Raw genomic sequence first — 12,543 nt, 5'->3', positions numbered from 1 at the left:
GAAGAAGAAGAAAAGGTACACAGTGCTATTCTTTTGTCACTATCTGATGGAGTATTAAGAGAGGTTGCTGACGAGGAGACTGCAACTGGTCTCTGGTCGGCACTTGAGAATCTGTACATGAAGAGATCTCTCACCAACCGTTTGTATTTGAAACAACGGTTATACACTCTCAAAATGAAGGAAGGTACTCTTATTACTGAACAGCTAGATGAATTTAACAAAATCATTATGGATCTTAGGAACATAGATATTAAGCTTGAAGAAGAAGATCAAGCGTTAATTATTTTATGTTCATTACCCACGTCTTTTGAGAACTTTGTAAATTCCATGTTATATGGTAGAAATTCAATTTCCTTGGTAGATGTAAAGTCTGCTTTGAATTCTAAAGAGTTGAGAAATAAATTGAGTGTGAAGAACACTAATAAACAAGCTAGTGGCTTGTTTGTTAAGGGGTCCTCAAGCAGGGGTAGATCAAATGACAGGGGTTCAGATAAGAATAAGGAGAAATCCAGGGGCAGTTCACAACCAACGTTCAGTAAGAAGAACGTCAAATGTCATTACTGCCATAAGTTTGGTCACTACAAGAATGAGTGTCCAAAATTGAAAAACAGAGAGGACGGCACTAGTTCATCTAATGCCGTCAGTGTTGCTGATGATAGGTCTAACGACCTAGACCTTGTTCTAGCAATTAGCGACTCAAATAGTCGCTTTAGTGACAAGTGGGTCATGGACTCAGCTTGCACTTTCCATATGTGTCCCAAGAGGGACTGGTTCACTAACTATGAATCGGTCAACGGAGACTCCGTTTTGTTAGGGAATGATATGGCTTGCAGAATTGCTGGAATTGGTTTGGTCCGAATTAAAATGTTTGATGGAATTGTCCGAACATTGTCTAATGTTCGACACATTCCAGATTTGAAAAAGAATCTTATTTCTTTGGGCACACTTGATTCGTTGGATTACAAGTACACTGGTGAAGGTGGAGCTATCAGAGTCAGTAAAGGCTCTATGGTTGTGATGAAGGGAGATAAGACAAATGATCTTTATTTCCTTTAGGGCTCTACGGTGACAGGTGCAGCTGCAGTGTCTGTTTCAGATGATCCGGATTCAGATGTCACACGTTTGTGGCATATGCGTTTGGGTCATATGAGTGAGAAGGGAATGTCAATTTTGAGTAAGCAGGATTTGCTATGTAATCAGAAGATAGGGAAACTAGATTTCTGTGAACACTGTGTGTTTGGAAAACAGTGTAGGGTTCAGTTCTCTACAGGGGTTCACAGAACCAAAAGTTCTGTGGACTATATTCATTCTGATCTTTGGGGTCCATCTTCAGTTCCGTCAAAAGGTGGAGCTCAGTATTTGCTTACGTTCATTGAAGATTTCTCATGGAAGGTTTGGGTTTACTTTCTGAAGCAGAAAAGTGATGTATTTGTTAACTTCAAACAGTGGAAAGCTTTGATTGAAAATCAGACGGGCAAGAAAATCAAGCGACTTCGCACTGACAATGGTATGGAGTTCTGCGGAGGTGAGTTTGATGAATTCTGCAGGAATGAGGGTATTGCCAGACATCGTACAGTTAGACATACTCTACAGCAAAATGGAGTAGCTAAACGGATGAACAGGACTCTCTTGGAGAGAGCCCGGAGCATGCTTTCTAATGTAGGTTTGGGTAAGGATTTCTGGGCTGAAGCAATCAACACAACCTGTTTCTTGGTCAATCGTTCTCCAGCCACAGCGATTGGTTTGAAGACTCCGAATGAGGTATGGTCTGATACTCCTGCTGATTATTCGAATTTAAAAGTTTTTGGTTGTCCTGCATATTTCCATGTTAATGATGGAAAACTTGAGCCAAGGGCAAAGAAGGGCATATTCATTGGGTATGCCAGTGGGGTGAAGGGATTCAGGTTGTGGTGTACTGATCCCAAATCACCCAAGTTTGTGATCAGTAGGGATGTCACTTTTGATGAAAAATCCATGCTTATTCCGAGAAAGGAGATTACTGGGTCTACAGGACAAGAACAGGATGTCAGAAAGCAGGTGGAGTTTTAGGTTGAAGCACCACAAGGGCTGCCTCGTGGCACCCAAGATCATGCTATTGCAGATGAGCATGATTCTGATCCGAGTAGCAGCGCACAAGATGAGCAAGACTACAGTATAGCGACTGGTAGACAGAGGAGGCAGATTAGACCACCTCAAAGATATGCTCATGCAGATATGGTGATGTATGCTCTTACTACAGCAGAGAATATTGTCGGTCAGGAGCCTTCCAATTATTCAGAAGCTGTCAAGAGCGCAGATTCTGCTCAGTGGTGAGCAGCTATGACTGAAGAGATTGAGTCTCTTCACAAAAACCAAACATGGGATTTGGTTCTGTTGCCAAAGAAGGTGAAGACTGTTGGCTGCAAATGGGTCTTCAAAAGAAAAGAGGGAATCCAGGGTGATACCGATGCAAGATACAAGGCACGCTTAGTTGCTAAGGGCTTTAGTCAGAGAGAAGGCATCGACTTCAATGAAGTCTTCTCTCCAGTGGTGAAACACAGTTCGATCAGATTGCTACTTGCCATAGTAGCATTGTATGACTTAGAGCTGCAGCAACTTGATGTTAAAACAGCGTTCCTTCATGGTGAGCTTGAAGAAACCATTTATATGCATCAGCCAGAGGGATTCATTGTTGAAAACAATGAAGATCATGTGTGCAGATTGAAGAAATCTTTATATGGTTTGAAGCAGTCGCCAAGGCAATGGTATAAGCGGTTTGATTCCTTTATGATTGATCATGGTTATTTGAGAAGTAACTATGATAGTTGTGTTTATCATAAGGAATTATCTGATAAGTCTTTCATTTATTTGCTATTATATGTTGCTGATATGCTTATTGCTGCTAGAATCATATCTGACATAGGTTTGTTAAAGACCCAACTCAGAAATGAGTTTGAAATGAAAGACTTAGGTGCTGCGAAGAAGATTTTGGGAATGGAAATCATCAGAGATAGGAAAGCTGGAAAGTTGTACTTGTCCCAGGGAAAGTACATTGAGAAAGTGCTTCAGAGATTTGGAATGTTTGATTCCAAACCAGTAAGTACACCACTTGCTACGCACTTTAAGCTTTCAGCTAGCCTATCTCCTCAGACAGATGAAGAGGAACGGTTCATGGCTAGTGTTCCTTATTCCAGCGCAGTTGGCAGCATCATGTATGCAATGGTTTGCACCCGTCCAGACATTTCACAGGCAGTGAGCGTGGTTAGCAGGTATATGGCTAATCCGGGTAAGACTCACTGGCAGGCTGTGAAATGGATACTCAGGTATTTGAGGGGAACCATGAACTTTGGGTTAATTTTTGATAGAGATGTCGATCTCAGTTCCAAAGTTACTGGTTTTGTTGATTCTGATTATGCTGGAGACTTAGATAAGAGAAGATCATTGACAGGTTATGTTTTCACTCTGTGTGGGTCAGCTATTAGTTGGAAAGCAACACTGCAATCCACTGTTGCTTTATCAACTACCGAAGCAGAGTACATGGCAGCAGCAGAGGCTGTTAAGGAGGCCATTTGGTTGAAAGGCCTGGTCAATGATTTGGGTTTGAAGCAAGATAGGATCTCAGTATTTTGTGACAGTCAGAGTGCAATACATTTGACCAAAAATCAAATGTATCATGAGAGAACGAAGCACATTGATGTCAGGTATCATTTTCTCAGAGAGATCGTTACAGAGGGTCTTATACAGATTCTGAAGATTGCTACTACAGAGAATCCAGCAGATATGATGACTAAGCCAGTTGCAGTATACAAGTTCAAACTTTGTTTGGACTTGATTGGTGTTTGCAGTTTGTTATTCCCGTAAGGGATTTGGTGGTGGGGATTGGTTTTGTGGTCAGAGGTTTTTTGTATTTTTTGGCAGAGTTCAAGCCAAGGTGGAGATTTGTTAGGAAGTGGCTTGAATCAGATGGAACAGTGCATGTGTCGTAGGTTCGCTCGAGTGAAGTGAAACTTGGCTCGAGCGAAGTCAGACAGAGAGTCTCGCTCAAGCATCGCTCGAGATTCAGCTCGAGCAATTTCAAGTCAGAGAGTTTCGAGAGCTTCGCTCGACCCTCGCTCGACACCCAGCTCGAGCGAGTTCAAGTCAGAGAGTTTCAAGAGCTTCGCTCGACTTTCGCTAGAGTGTTAGCTCGAGCGAAGTACAGAAAACCTACGTTCGCTCGACACTCGCTCGAGTGTTCGCTCGAGCCAATGTTCACAGAAGTGAACATTACTATTCCTATAAATACCAAACGGCGCCCACTTCTTAGATAACTTCAGAAAATCACTTTTTCACTTGTTTTTAGTGTTTTCTTGAGAGAGAAGTTATAGAGTGAGTTTTGAGAGATAACTTCCTTGTGAAGTTTTGTTGTATTCATCTGTACTCTATCGTTGTTGATAGTGAAATCTCCGATACCGACCCCATCAGTGGACGTAGGCTCATTTTGAGTCGAACCACTTAATTCTTGGTGTTCTTTCTGTGTGATTGTCATCTTTTCTTTCGTTTAGTTCCGCTACTATACTTCGAGTTAGTCTTAGATATACAGTTATTCCCAACAGATGCCTTATGAGCATGAGGTGGAGAAAGGAAGCGCTTATGCACTTGGACTTCTTGCTATCAAACTAGCACATCAACAAATCATAGTTGATGCTGGAGCTCTACCACATCTTGTGGATTTGTTAAAGACGCCAAAGAATGGTGGTAACTCCCAACCTCATGAAAATAGCCTATTAAAACCCGTGTCAGTATTGAAGGTGGTATCCCTCCTCTTGTTCAACTACTCGAGAATGCGGGCACAAGGGTATAAAGAACAGTTGTAGGGGTCCTACGAACCCTTGCACTAAAAACGATGGAAACAAAACTCAGATTGTAGAATGCAATTTTCTACCAATCCTTGTACAAATGCTTTGGTCTGAGGATGCCACTATACATTATAAATTGGTTGGTGTGGTAGGGAACCTGGTCCACTCATTCCCAAAGGTAAAAAAAGTTCTCCTCGCTGGAGCTTTACAACCTGCTATCAGGTTGATTAGAGAAAGAAATAATGAAATAGAGGCTGGCAAGGATAAAAGTATCCTGCCTTTGTGTATTGTATTTATAGATATAGATTTACAATGAACAAACTGATATGTACAATATCCTAAAATATAGGAGATAAGGATAACCATCCATATACATAGAACTAAGCCAACTACAACTCTATCCTGATAAGCACATACCTAACTCGTGGACTCATCTTTTAGCATGTTGGAAGAGATAACTAATGTTGTAGGCTGATTTATCTTAACATCCCCTTTCAAACTTATGGGAGGACTAATGACCATGAGTTTGTCTCTGAGTTCTAGAAATCGAGGAGCAGTCAAACCCTTGGTAAAAATATCTGCACATTGATCTGCAGTTGCGATGTAGTGAATAATAATGTCTTTGTTCAACACTTTTTCTCTAATAAAATGATAATCTACTTCCACATGTTTTATTCTAGCATGAAAAATAGGATTAGATGTGATGAGTGTACGAAAGTGCACTCTAAATATCCTATTATTGGACTAAAATGTTAAAATGTTAATAGAAATCATTAGAATTAATGTGTATTCTTGAATTGAGTTTCTATTTACTTTGGGATATTCCTAAATAGATTTTTATGTTTAATTTTAGAGTCTATAAAAGAGCAAGTCCAAACCCATTCAAATTCAAAGGACTTTCAAGTAGGCAAGCCGTTGGAACAACTTAAGAACTTTCAACGAGTGTAGGACTCTTCAAATAAAAATAATGATGGGTTTGAAAGTAATTCGGATCAAAGTCCAAAATGCGTTAGGAGATAGAATGAACACACGTTATTATTTTAATCATAACTTTTTGCTCAAATATCGGATTGATGCGATTCTTGATGTGTTGGAAATCTATTTTAAAGGGTTACAAAGTTGTCTCTAATGTAAAATGATCTGAGAATACACTTGGAACTAATTTTCTATGCTATGCTAAATTTGGATTAACAGTATGACAAGATGTGATACTTTGTGAATTGAATCTGTATCAAGATTGTTTCAGGAATGATGCTAGACTAGATGTGATACTTTTTATAAATCTTTGGCTATTAAATGTAATGACTACTAATTTTGGCATATTTTTTTGGACTTGTTAGAATGGATTGTTTTCAATGCATAGCATTCTATGATTTCAAATGATAGAATTTAGTTTTTATTCTAGAAGATAAGATTATTATTCCCTCCTCTACGTTTCATAGGTAGACATAGTTAGTTTTTTGCATTTGGGTGTCATATTTTCATTCTTTTGACTGCCAATAATTTTTTTGAATTAAAGAATTTGGCCAAGAAAGAAAAAACATATTTTTGAATGCTACTCTTCACCCACTAATGTTTCTAGGATTTTTTTACACAATTGGAAAACGTGTCTTGCACGTTGCACCATCAACTAGTGTGTATATATATATATATACATGAATACATATGAGAACTGAATATGAAGCAAATAATTCATAGTACTGGCAGAGCTGATGCAATAAGGACACTCCACTCAAACCAATAGACAAAAAAACTTCACATGATCATGATCAGCTTATTGAGATCCAGAAGATTCATGAGAATTTATAACCTCAGGAATAATTAGTCTAATATCACATGAGTTGGAATGAAGGTTGTATGCATATCCAAAAGTGAACCATCATCTGGAGTTACTACATCTGCATGCAAATTAAATGCTTTTCTTTCTGCAAGTGCGAAATTAGAATAAACACATTTAACATGACTGCGATAACTCCTCAGCCATTAATTAATTACTAGTCTGTGCCATCAATGGCAACCATTAAGCTTCGGTTTTGGTCAAAAACATCCAAAGAACTTTATAGTATGGGTGGAAGTTGACCATATATACCGTGTGAACATGGCAATTTTTCATGATATATAAGAAAAGTATGACCTGGTGTAAAGACTTGTCTGCATGTCTTGATCTTTAATTTCCTCGTAGCAGATGATGTAACCCGTCTTCGTTCATTATACTCGATAAACGTATCCATATTATCTGCTGATAATGTAGTCAAGATGGCAATTTTTAGGCGAGGATATTAAAAATAGAAAGGAAATGATAAGCTACAAATTTCAAACGTTAAACTTAGTGGGAACTGTGCCGACCCTTATTGATTTTGTTTTGGATTCATAATTAATTGTTGAAATAATATTTGTTTATGTGATTTTAGTTATTTATTATTTGTACGTCATTACGGCATCTATCAGCTAATCATTCAAATAATTGAAAATTATTAAAATTGGCAAATCTGTGTATTTTCCCATCACTCAATTATTATTATTATTTTTTTTAAAAGACGATGCTTTATTAATCAATCAATCATTACAAAACTTCCTTTTAAAACAATAGGCTTAATACAATCAGGAATCATTACCACATCTAACAACAGCAGCATCCTTGTGATAAATGGCATATTGAGCAAAGTAGTGTGCAGCTTTTTTGGCTAGCTTATTAGTGTGATGAATAGACCATTGAGCAAATGACTTGAGCATTAATTTTGTCTTCCAAGAGCAGGCCAACTTAAGCAGGCCAAATATTGAACTACTTGCAAAGAATCACCATCTAGCATCACTCTTTTAATCCTCATATCCTTACAAACATTCACAGCCACTTACAGTGCAACAGCTTCAGCCATGAAAGAATTAGCAACTACGGGCTTTTGAGTCATGACAACATCCAATTACTTGACTACTGGTATCTCCTATAATCACTCTAATGCCTACCCTCCCTCTGGATTGAGCACATGATGCATCCAAATTCATTTTAAACCAGTTAGCAAGTGGTTTAGTCCAAACAGATCTCTGAGCAGCAATAACATCTGGTGATGACTTTCTCACTTGATCCATCTAGAACAAATAGTAATCCTCTGTAGCTTTGTTTATAAGGAATCTAGGATGATGAAACTCTTTGCTATGAACAGTAGAATTCCTTTTATTTTTCGAATCATGTTTGATAAATGATGTTTTTATTTCTTGTAAGAAAATATAATAGAATTAAATTTCAATCTGGTCCCACGATCTGTAATTTTTGGACCGGACCAAAACCGATTGAACTATATTTATTTTTTAAAAATTATTTTTTTATATACATAATATATTATTTTATATAATAATTGTATTAGTTAATTATGTAATTTTATATGCTATTAATAATATAAAATGTTAAATAATATATGCTATCAATTAATAATATATCATAAATCATATGATAATTTATGTTATTAATCATTATATGTGGATACATTCATACATACTCTACAATTTACACTTAATTAAAGTAATACTAATTGGGTAGTTTTTTTAAATATCCAAGTTGCAAGAAAGCATGAATAATCTATGTACAATGAAATTATTTGATATTCATTAACCATATATAAAATAGGACATTATTACTAATTATGCATAGTAAAGAGTAAAATCTAAGTTAATAAGCAGTAACTATCAACATCATAAATATAATTATAATGAAATATTTTTTTAATGAGTTAATTCCATAATCCACATTAATAACTCACTTAATTTTAATTTTAAAAATTTAAATAATTTTTTTATTAATTTGTTTTTCAATGAAACAAAATAAACAAAATAACTTGGCCGGACCAGACCAAACCGGTAGCTCCAGACTAGACCGATAGCTACCGGTTTGGTCTGGTCCACCAAGAGTGATGGGTCCAGCCTGATATGAACCCGCGGGAAAGGAATCCCTTGAACCCACAGTCAATTTGAAAACTTCCCAAGAAAGCCAAAATCAAGTCAATGGATGGAGAACCTAGACCCAATGAGAACTCATTTCAAGAACATAGATTATATTAAAATCTAGACCCGTTGAAGAACCCGTCTCAAGAACCCAGATTACAAAGGAGGAACGCCACAAAGGTTGTGATTTACCTTTGATAAGTTCAAAAGTTCAATTAAGAACAAGAGGAGTAAAACTCAACTCACAATGAATAAATTCATCAAATTTCATAAACTTCATTTACTCATTAGAATGAAACTACATAGAGTATTTAAAAGAAAACCTAATGAAACCCTAGCCAAAATAAACCCCCATCTTCCAAAAGTGCTCCTGGATGAACAGTGTCGCGGCTACAGTGCCGCGCAACAGTAACTCTGCTACAGTAACCCTAACCCTAGTTCAATAAAATAATAACTTTCCCAACATGCCCTTGCATAGGCCCCCTTAAGTGCTTCCCATAATAAACTCAATTATTCTAAACTAATAAAATAAGTTCTTTAAATGAATTAAATAAGTTGAAACCCTTCAAGAGCCCAAAGCCTTTAAGTCATGTCGTTGCCTTCTTCCGTAGCTGATCAAATGAATTAAAACAGGATCCTCATCCTTCAAACCCCATCTTGAATGTTGGCCTCTTGCTAAACTTATCCCAGGTGGATTGCATCAATCCTTGTATTGTCTCTTTGATCTTCTTGGCCCATCTGGAAGTTGCAAATGATCTTTAAGACTAGGCTCATCTTGGTTCCCATCACAGCCCGATCCAGGAAAATGATAGACCGAAAATTTTGATTCATTATAATAAAGATAAGATACAAGGAAGAGCATCCTCCATAGTTACAATCATATCTAAAATGGAAAGACAAATTTTGTCAATAAGTGAGCCATAAAGTTCCCATTTCACCTCACATGAGAAACCTCCCACTTAGCAAGATTTTTCATCCACTGTTTTGCTTCACACAGAAACATACTAGCACTGCTCCAACCTTCCTTATCACCATGTAATGCATTGATTACTGGCAATGAGTCCCCCTTAATAATAACCTATAACCTATATGAGGCCTAGATGCAAACCAAACTTAATAGCCTGAAGAGCTCCAAACATCTCAGCCAGTAGAGGGTCTGGAAATAATTGTTTTCTTAGCCTCATGGTAGCAATTATCTGTCCTTCATTGTCCCTCACAGCCACACCAACTCCAATCTGACCATGAATTTTATCAACAAATCCATCCCAGTTCAACTTGAACCACTTCGAAGGAATGGCCTTCCAATCTTCAGCTGAAGTGCATAATTGTCTAACTATGTTGCTGCTCTTAAGGTCCTCCTCAACTAGCAAGTCAAGAATGACTCTAGCCTATTCACAATAGAGTTAGGATGTAAAAACTCATTGTCGATCTGCACCAAATCTTCATTGCCAACACCACAAACTTTTGAAGAATCTGACTATCCATAGAACCTATTAGTGCTTCAAAAAGTTGCAACATAGAGGATTGAGGCAGGTAGCATTTCTGCAATCTTTTAGAACATTGACTCTAGACATCCCTAGCAGACTCACACCTCCATATAACATGTATCGCATTCTCTTCTTCCATATACCAAATAGGACATAATGGGTGATCAACGACTTCTTTTTTAATAAATTTGACTGGGTAGGAAGAGCCTCCAGACAGGCCCTCCAGAAGAAAACCTTGTCTCTAGGTTGAACATTGAGTTGCCAGATTTGCTTCCATACCTCTTTAAAATGGTTACTACTTGAAGCCTATCCCTTTTCTGCCAATTCCCTTGATTTCTCCATTTGGTACGCCCTCCTGATAGAGAAGCAACCATCTTTTGAGCCCTGTTAAATAATTATATTCCTGTTGTTTAGAGTACTAATTGGAGTTTTCAAAATAATATTAGCTTCCCCTTGCTAAAAAATCTGCTGCACCAAATCAAACTTCCATTGCTTAGAATTAGGCTCAATCAAATCTACCACTATGGCTTTACTGTCCAGCACCTTGACAGGGCTTAGGACCTTACTAGGATTAGAATGATCTAGCCATTTATCCTACTAGATATGGATATCACTCCTAGTATATATCCTTTAAAAAGAACCTGATTCCACTATATGCCTAGTTGCAAGAAAGCTTCTCCACACATATGATGGTTTAGAGCCCAATTTTGCTTTCTAAAATGTGGAGCCTTGATAGTATTTGGCTTTCATCACCTTAGTTGCAAGAGAATCAGGTTCTTGGATCAACCTCCAACATTACTTAGCAAGCATTGCTTTGTTAAAGCACTTAAGGTCCCTAAAATCCATGCCCCAACAAATTTTGCCTTCCCCCTCAGTTTCCATGGTACCTAGTGAATTTTATGCTCTTTTCTTGCTGCTCCCACCAAAAATTCTGGATTATACTAATAATATATTTCAACTAGTTAGGCAGCTTAAAAACACCAATAGTGTAGGTGGAGAGAGCTTGAACCACAGCTTTTATATATATTTTCTTCCCTGCTTGAGATAACATCTTAACTCTTTGATTAATAAGTCTCATTATGATATTATCTAAGATTCCTTTGAAGGACTTGCTTCGATCCCTTCCCACTACAGATGGCAACCCATGATATTTTTCATATGACATGACAATCCTCATCTCAGTAATAGATAGGATGTAATTTTGAGTAACCTTGTATTTTTGCTAAAGATAATAGAGGCTTCTCAAGATTTAATCTTTGTCCTGAAGATGTCTCATACATTCTCAAAAGACAGAACAACCTTCCCCATTTAATAGAATTAGCCTTACAAAATAAAAGGCTATCATCCACAAAGAAAATATGAGAGATTCTAAGCTGACCTCTTGCAACTAGAACACCATGAATCAAATTATTCTCCTCAACCTTTCCAATCAGATTACTCGAAGCTTTAGCACACAAGATAAAAAGATAGGGTGAAAGAGGATCACCTTATCTTATACCTCTAGTTGGATGGAAAGCTTCTTGAGGATCTCCATTCACCAAAATTGCATAAGAGACAAATTCAACGCACTTCATCACCATCTCCACCCATTGAATGCAGGATCCCATTTTGTATAACCCTACTCTTAGAAAACTCCACTCAATTCTGTCATAAGTCTTGCTCATGTTTAGCTTTAATGCCATGTAGCCTTCCTTACCTGTCATTTTACATTTCATACTATGCAAAGCCTCTAATGCCACAATGACATTTTCAGAAATTAGTCTATTAAGAACAAAAGTTGATTGGGAAGGAGAAATTATGAGTGGCAAAATTTTTTTTAATCTATTTGTAAATACTTTTGAAATAAGCTTATACATCACATTACAAAAAGAAATGGTTCTGAACTCATTCACTTTAGTATGTGCCTTTTTCTTGGGGATTAGTATAATGAAGGTGTTGTTGATTTATGCTAAGCTGCCACAAGACAGAATTAAATAGATGTCAAAATTCAAATCCGAAAATAATATAAATCTGGCTACAATCTAGCATGAAAATCTGGAAACTAGTTTCTAAAAATAAAAGTTTCATAAAAGAAATTATCCTAAGAATAACGGAATTATTGAAAATGAAAGATTCAGTAATAAGCAGCTTGATTTACGAAATTCGAGAGGATTTGGTGATTAGCAAATTGATTACAGAACTTGGAAGGGTCCCACCGGGTAGATGTGTGCTGAATATAGCTAGTCTCATCACCTACTGAGAGGAAAGACTCCTGATCGGGATGATAGAACCCTCTCACCAACCGAGAGGAAAGACTCTCGATC

This window comes from Juglans regia, chromosome 3 (genome assembly GCF_001411555.2).
Source record: "Juglans regia cultivar Chandler chromosome 3, Walnut 2.0, whole genome shotgun sequence".
Taxonomy (NCBI): Eukaryota; Viridiplantae; Streptophyta; class Magnoliopsida; order Fagales; family Juglandaceae; genus Juglans; species Juglans regia.
This window is presented reverse-complemented; position numbering follows the sequence as displayed.